The sequence below is a fragment of the Mirounga leonina genome, unplaced genomic scaffold (assembly GCF_011800145.1).
Source record: "Mirounga leonina isolate KUSES-001 unplaced genomic scaffold, KU_Mleo_1.0 Mir_82, whole genome shotgun sequence".
NCBI lineage: Eukaryota > Metazoa > Chordata > Mammalia > Carnivora > Phocidae > Mirounga > Mirounga leonina.
This window is the reverse complement of record NW_023270825.1, coordinates 52,970,553-52,979,712: the sequence shown is the minus strand read 5'-3', so window position 1 is coordinate 52,979,712 and position 9,160 is coordinate 52,970,553.

The following is a 9,160-nucleotide window of genomic DNA, read 5'->3' as shown; positions in this document are numbered from 1 at the left end:
TATTTTTTTAAAGATTTTATTTATTTATTTGAGAGAGAGAGAATGAGAGACAGAGACCACGAGAGGGAAGAGGGCAGAGGGAGAAGCAGACCCCCTGCTGAGCAGGGAGCCCGATGCGGGACTCGATCCCGGGACTCCAGGATCATGACCTGAGCCGAAGGCAGTCGCTTAACCAACTGAGCCACCCAGGCGCCCAGTATTGTTTTTAATTTCATAACTTAGCTGACAAAGATTTTTATCATGAGAAGCTGAAAATTCGGCTCTAATTGTTTTTTTGTTGGGCTTTCATTACAGACACTTTCCTTCCTCGTTTCCAACCTGAGACCACACCTCTCATTTGGCTTTTGGAAGCATACATTCTGTGATTTCCAGACATGAAGGGCACTTTTTTTTTCAATTTTTTTCAAGTCTTCAAGTGCTTAATCATTCAATTATTTAAACAAGGAAATAAAAATATTGAAGATATTGAAGATATTGAAGATAAAGAGATTTGTACCTTAAAACTCAATCTCAAGCATCAGATTTTAATTTGAATATTTAGCGTATCTCTGGTGCTAAAATAAAATTCTATTCCTATGTTATTCTTTAGAACAAGTTTTTATCATTTCTCTGAATTTAATATACATGATTTTTCCTTTAAACAAATGGTTTTGCTAATGGAGTAAGGACAGCTACTTGCTTTTTCTCCTTTACTTGCTGCTATGAGTATTTGTTTATTTTCAGAGTAAAGATCTGTGGCATTCACATTTATGAAGACAGTCTGGGCTCTCTGATCACTTTCTAAATTTGTAACACTGGTAAATTCACTCAATTTCTCCTAACCTGTTTTTTTCTTTCTTTTTCTTTTAATCTGTTAAATGGGTATGATCATAGGACATATGCACTTTGTAGGGTGGTGATAGGAGATAAGATAATGTATGTAAAGCATTTAGCAGAGGGTTCAATAAATGTGAGTAATTTATTAGTACTAACTATAATATTAGTTATATAATAAATAGTTCATTTATTTGTGATTTATTTAGTACTTTTGTGTTAGGTAGTGATAGATCCAGCAAAAGAAAGATAAGATATAGTCAATCAAAAAGAGAGATAAGAAGCCCAAAAAGGACAGCATTACTGACTTCACAAACTTTTCTGGAGCTCACCATGACACAGCTACATGGGAGAAATCAAGGACACATAAAAATGACCCCCTTATCACATGCCAACAACAAAAAATCGGACTCAACATTTGACCAGTCTATGCATTTAGTTTTTGATTTACCAAACATTTGACTGATAGGTTTAATCATGTTGTTCTCTTCTAGATGCTTTGTTTTAAGGTAGACATGCTCACAGTCATTTCTAAATTTAATCTTTTTCACATCTGTGGGGTTTTGGTTGGAAAGTCAGAGTGTTGGTTACCTTCTAAGACTATATAAAGATACACATGACAATATTTAGATATGTATCAATTGCCTCCGTTTCTAAGCAAAGGGCACATTTGAAAACCAAGTTTTCATGCTCAAAAGCAATCTTTCTAAAGTCATAATGCCTACTGCCTACTACATGCAAAGTAATAAATGATACATGATTAATATGATAAATATTTGTGTAAGAATGATCAACTACTAGATTTAATAATAGTGGTTGTAGGAAAAAATGAAATTTTAAAAATGTGTCAAACACAAATCATATGTTCATGTTTTTAAAAAATATTTTATCAAAAACTAATGATGTAATATATGGTGATTAACATAACATAATAATAAAAAAAATTTATCCTCATAGTTTATGACCAATTTTCCATTATGTAGGTATGTTAATAGTTGACACTCAGGGCTTAAAAAAATCAATATACAATGAGATTTGAAACTTCAGCAAACTAGCAGGAGTTTCTACGTAAGAGCTATTGATAATGCTTTAGGGTATTATTATCAAGCTTCCAATCATAGGTTAAAGATCCCCACCTTCATCAAATCACATAAGAAATTAATAGAGATATAGTAGTGTGCATTCTTTAAAGATAGTTAAGAAATATGCTGAAGCAAAAGCATCCAACTTCAGTGCAATTAACAGTACAGTAACCTCTGGATCAGGAAAGTTTAAAGTCAATAGCTGAGAACCACTTGAAAGTACAGTGATTGATTTTGCTTGCTCTGGACTATAGGGGAATGATTGATCTATGCTTTATTTTGTGCTAGCCTTTTCTCTATTGCAAACCTAATGAGGCATAAGGGGTGAAGTGAAAATGGAAACAATAGAAATAGATTTGTGTCTGCATGGGGCCAACAAGACAGTGATGAAATAAAAAATTAATCCGACCAGCTATTTGGTATCAAAATGCTACACTCTCAAATGTCTAGAATTTTTTTCCAAAATTATTACTTTTTTACATTTTAGCAGTTCAATCCTCTTTGATCAAACATGTTGTAACTGAGTATCTTCTTCTATGAACCTAGAACTGGCAGATTTCATTTAATACATTTTACAGAAGCATCATTAAAATTGAAGATTCTCTTGCCAGAAAATATAAAAATATACTCTTGGCTGTCTGCTATAAACATTTGTGAGAATCAATTTTGTTGGTAAATACTTGTTTCGATGATTTATTGAAGAGGTTAAAAATAAATGATATTTGGAAAATCATGGAACCTAGTAGGTCCAAGACTCCATTGGGCTCATATAGGCTTTCAAACCATAAGCAGATGATACCTTGAAATTTGAAACTAGACATATTTACAACTAGAAAAGTACATTTAAATGGCTTTGTGGAGGTGGTAGTTAAGATGTAAATAAAACATTTCTTGGAAGAAATAATATATTAAATGTAATTGGTCACAAAGAAAGAAAGATTTGACGTGGCTAATAAAAATTGTTGCCTTTGTCTCTGGAGTGGTTTTATAGACACAAGTTACATTATTTTATTCATTCAGTAAACATTTATCGTGTTTCCTACTCCTTCAGCTAATTAACTTCTACTCAGCTTGTGGAATTCAGCTTATATAATATTTCATCACAGTAATTTTTTCAGACCTTTCTATGTCAGGTCCATCCCGCATTTTATATCCTTATTATTCTCTGTCTTTCCTTGCACTTACCATAATAGTAAAGGTAAATAATTGTGTGATAAGTATACACACACACACACACACACAGAATGAAGGAAAAAATATTTTCCTTATTTACATCTATACCTCCAGCAGCTGGAACAGGGCCTTTCACTTAATAAACACTAAATTAACTCTGTATTATCAGTAAGTGAGTAAATCTGCCAGATATAATTATAGGCACTAAAGTTAGAGAGTCAAATAAGGTATGAGCATGTCCTCAGGAAGAGTAGATGCTGGGAGAGAGTGAGAGAAGTAAATGAACAATTATAGCTCAATGAAAGCATGAAGATGAAAGGATCCACTGGACTTCAGTTTAGAGGGAAGTCTGAGGGGACAAGATGAAACTCTCTGTAAAAGACAGAAAGCAGGCATTCCTGGCTGAGGGACAGCTTGCATAGGATGGAGCACATGAACCTTGTAATACTCGGTTCGTCCGGAAACAGAAACGGAGATGGAGCTAAAAGTTAATTGAAGAGTCAGACCTGTGAAATGAGAGAAAGGGATGCAGGACCAGGCAGGGGAAATGAAACTGCAATAAAAGCCTGGCAAAGTCTCCGACAGGCTAACATGAAGCCTGGAGCAAAGATTCCTAGTTAGAGAGTCCTGCAACAGGCGGAAGCGGTCAGGCACTGGTACCACGGTCTTACTCAGCCATTGGCCAGGGCCACCAGAAGAGTCTGACTCTGCTCAAAAGCTGAGGCAGACAGGAGGTGCAGCTGGGCGCTCTGCACGCTGGGCAGTGAGGCCTCCCTTGGAAGGACTCCCTATCTAGCCTTAAGCATCACTGGTGTAGGCAGCAACTGTCTGGTCCATACACATGTAGGGTGTGCGTGTTAGCACAGAGCAAGGCATGAGGAAGGGCCAGAGCCACGACTTGAAGGGCTTGTGCAGGTCTCAGGATTTTGGATCTTATCCCACAGGCAGTGAGGGTCATTGGAATGTTTTAAGTAAGGAAGCAATGGGATTTGCAGATTTGCGTTCTGAATCTTCTCTACAGCACTGAAATGAAACCTGAATGCAAGGCCATTGGTTAGTAGGTGCTGGAGAAGCCCCAGTGAAAACTTGAACAGAGAGCCCGATGTAGAAATGGGGGGCAGAGAATTAGAGAGGGTCTAAGTAGGCAGGCACTCCTGCCTGTGATGATGGATTAGAATTGAGGAGTAAGTAAGAGCAAGGAGGCTGGGACACCTTCTAATTTTCTATGACATACAATTTCTGTACGCTCTGAGAATATGCTTTAAAGGAAATAATAAAATAAGGCTCACTGCAAACTTCTACCACTCAAAAAGTTAAGTTGTCTAATTATCTCAGCCAGATCCTTGATCATCTCCCTGTAATCTAGTTCTTGCTGTGATTACACAGCACTGTGTCTCAGACTGGTGCCAATTGTCAAACAAAGAAATACAGACTATTAAATGTGATTTGGAGCATGGGGGTGGGGAGTCCCAGGATCTCAGTCTCAAAGGGAAGCCTTAGACTGGTGGGTAGAGAATGTAAATGCATAGAGTTAAATATTAAAAATAATAAAAACACAAGGAAACAAGCAAAGACACTCCCCCCCACCACACACACAAACATAAAATGGAGCGCTATGTGTCATAGTTATTGGCACTGAATTTGAAAGCAAAATAAAAATGCCAATAATTAATATTAGGTTATAATGTTATTTAAACTAAATATTTAATAAAACCTTTATACACAGAGTACCCAGGTGAATTAAATATGCACATAAGGCCATTTACTCCCTGATTCCAGGATACTTATCCAGCATCATTCTAAAAAAGAAAAAAAAAAAGCATATTCACACCTCTGATTTTATTTATATTTTGTGGTGCTTCTTCTCTCCTCTGTCCTCAACTTCTTACTCATTCAACTTTGTTGAGCCCAAATTTCACATTTTCTGGGAGTTTGTCTCTCATGTTCTCCAATGCAATGAATCAATTATTCATTCATGTCTGCCTCTTCCATGGACATTTACACATACAGGTATGCATGTGGATATGGATGTAAATATAGGTGTTTAATTAAAAATTCTCAAAAAATTCACTGTTGTATTTCCTGGGTCTAGCAACACGTTTTGAAAAATAATAGTTACTAATTTCAATTAATTTTATTCCATTGGAGATTATCACTTGATCATATTAAGTAGTACAAAAAACTATGAATGAAATAGAATGTAAAGATAGAGGGGGGAATGAAAATAAGAATAGAAGAAGATTTCACTGCTCTTATTACAGAGTTTGGGAATTCTTTACCCCTGACTTAATAGGTCTAAAACCTAGTAAATCCCTTAAGATTAAATAAAGATAAAGCTTTCTTTGGGATGTGTGGGTGGCTCAGTTGGTTAAGTGTCTGCCTTCAGCTCAGGTCATGATCCCAGGGTCCTAGAATCAAGTCCCATATTGGGCTCCTTGTTCAGCAAGAAGCCTGCTTTTCCCTCTGCCCACAAGCTCCCCCTGCTTGTGCTCTCTCTCTCTGACAAATAAATAAAATCTTAAAAAAAAAAAAAAAGACAAAGCTTTCTTCAAAAGTTTTTCTAGCTTCTTAGATTGAAATAATTCTTTAAACTCCCATATAATTTCAAATTTTTTTGCTTCAATAACTCTATCTTTATCTCTGTTACTTATATTTCTCTCTCTCTCTCTATGTGTATACTTTACTTATAATAGTCGCTTTTCTTGGTAGATTGGATCATAAAATCCTTGAAAGCAGGTTTCTTATAGAATCCATTTGTTTGTACCACTGCCTAGTACAATGTGCTGTGATATATATCAGTCTTAGGTATTTGATAAATGCATTAATGAAATCTAATTTTCTCTACTGGAGTATTTTCCAACATAAGATGATATCTAAGCCAGGGTCTTCCAACCCCAGCACTATTGACATTTTGGGCTTTCTAAAGATCTCACTGATCATTTGGAATTTGTTGGCTGACCTGTGTCATTGTACAAAGTTTAGTTGCACCTCTGCCTCCATCCACTAGATGCCAGTAGTTCCCAGCTTCCTCCTAATGGTTGGAAAACCACAAATGTCTCCAGACGTTGTCACATACTCTGTAGAAGAGTAGGCAAAATTGTTGAGAACAATTGATTAAAAAGATGAAATTGCAATTGTATAATACTTTCAATTTAGATAGGCAATAATCACTCATTGACCCTAGTATCATGCAGGGGACATGTAAATAATGTGGGGGTCCATGAAATTGCCAATAGGTATTTACCTGGAAAATGAGAAAACATGAAGGACACAGAAACTCAATTTGAGAACACTACTGCTATACATTCTTTAAATAGTAAACATTTTTGATAGTGATATAAACTGACACAAAGAATATTTTCAGGGTCAGATTAAGAGCTTTGTGATTGGATTTATTTGTATGTTAAAGATAGCAAAATTTACCCCTGACCTATATAAACCATCAACCAATATGGAAGAATATAAGTGTAAGCACTCAGCACTAAAGGATAATATTTTGACTATATCTTCACACTTATATATACATATATATATGTATATATACAAAATTTTGAGAGTTAGCATTTTGCTTCATACCTTATTATATAAACTGGATGGTTTCTGCCATTAGTAATCTGAATGATTTATTTTATTTATCAAATACTCACTAAGCACCTTTTTTTTTTTCAGAAGTACTGTTACCAGCATATAGCTAGATAAACATGACCATAGTTCTCAAGGAGCTTATATTTAGTGGAAATAAGCTATCCTATAAAATAAAGTAGCAATATAATGTACTTTGTTCTGTGATACAGTGAAAACGTTGTAGAGGTATAGAAAAGACACTTTTAGCTCAGTCATAAAGGCAGTGTAGGAGGTACCTGATAGTTTTTAAGCAGAAGAGTGATATAGTTATGAATGTGTTGTAGATAAAGCCTCAGTGCAGGAGGCAAGGAAACCGCTTCAAAGCCTTTTAAAATAATCTAGATAAGATAGTTTAAGGGCTATAACAGGCCAGTGGTAGAAGGGTGGGGGAAAAAAGACAAGACAAACTTGAGAAATACTTAGAGACAAATATCATTAGGCTTTCATTAATGGCATAATGTAAAGTTTGGGGACATAAGGAATTTAGATTGTCTCCCCAGATTTTAGCTGTAGGTGACTGAGTAGTTAGGTGTACCACTAATTGATAAGAGAAGAAGATTTAGGGGAAAAAGATTATGGATTCCTTGAATCTCTATTGGCAACAGTGCACATGACTGAGGCATTTTACCTGGTCTGGGTTTAGGACACTTAGAAGCAGATAAGGCAAATATTAAGACTGATTCAAGGTTAGGATGTTTTGTTTTGTTTTGTTTCTTCGCCCAGATGGAGGAATGGATGGAGACTGGAGAGATTTCAGAGTGATTGTGAGAAGGTGTGCTAGGTGATGAATCAAGGGTCTTAGGCTGTCTAAAAAAATGAAATAATAAAGCTCCTCTTAGACCCTGAGAAGATTTTGGGATCCACTGATCAATACAATGGAAGTTTATAGAATTTCATAGAGTGGACGCACTATATGTTGTGGTATAAAAGGTTTGGATGGGAAAACAATTTCTTTTCAGCAAGTGAGACACTAAATTTAAGATTTATGATTTATAATAGTATTAGGTGGCAACAAGATTTATGCTGTCATCATGGGTGTGAGCAAGGAATGGAGTCAAGGTAGTTAGGAAATAGAAGATATTGTTTGAATAAAACATCCATTTGAGACTTGCACTAAGCTAGTGTTATGGATTTAGAGTTAGAGTTAAAAAAAAACTAATAATCAATGTTTTCAATTCCTGACCAGATCTTCAGTATTAAAGAGGAGTAGAAAAACCATATGGAGAGGACTTCCAAAGAAAATGATAGTTGTGTTTATTCCCTCAGTAAAAGAAGAGAAATAATTTAGAACTTGCACTCAGCACTGAAGAGGTATTCAAGGAACTGCCATGAGGGAAAAATATCTTCCATTTGAGAGAATGACAAACTTCTCATGGGCTGAAAAAAAATTATGGGAAGAATCAAAACTGAAGCAACACTTGCTCACTGATATGAACTAACATTGACTTTACTATTTCACATTCAATTAAATGCTATTTGGGAGCTACTATATAAAGAACCTGTCAGAATGTTCTTTAAAATAAAACCAAGACTTGGAAAGCACAATAAAATTCAATTTGTCCTGATCAAAAAACAAAGCAGATTTGGAGAGAAAATTTGTCATAAATGGTAGAGAAGAGTGTCCAGTTTCATGGTGCAATTTTCTTATAAAGTATTTAAGTTCCTTAAGGTTTATATAAAGATCATCAAAACCCCATTTGAACATGCTTCTCTGTTTCACAGTACTGGGATGCTTCTCTAGTAATAAACTTGCTTTAAGATCCTTGGGATCAATAAGCAGTTGAAATGTTAGGAATATTTCAAGGCATGGTAGGTAATCAAAATGAAGACATTGACTAGAGGAAGCATTAAAGCAATTAACTGTGAGTGGGACAAGCAAGTGAGAACAGATTAAAATAGACTTTACACCTAAGATAGTGTACTCATATCTACAAAGTCTTTTAATAACACAAATTATTGGCGGGTTGCTAAAGGTAACTGAGTTACTACAGCTATGAAAGTTTAATGCAATCTGAAAGAAGACCACATTTTACACTAGTCTTGTGGGCAGTGTATGATCCTGGCATATTTTTCCAAAACTCAAAAATGGTACTAAAAAACCCAGTTGCAATAGTCATAGCTTTACAATTTTATTTATTCACTTGTTTATTTAATCCTTCTGAAGAGCCCATGAAATAGAGCCAGTAGCATTCCCATCACATAGCTTGAAAAAGAGAATTTTCATGATTTTTCCAAGGTTGCACAATTAGAAGTTCCAAGATTAAATGCAGGTTTCATTATTTGACTTGTAGCCCAAACTAATGAACACCTTACTTATGCTTAAACCTCAACAGTTCTTTGCAGTTATCATTTTGCCAACTTACATTTTTGTTCTTTCTATAATTTACATTAACACTAGGAAGGCTCATCACTACACCAACAAGAGAAAGGAGATGGTAAAGAGTAAGAAAATGAAACAATAGATTTAC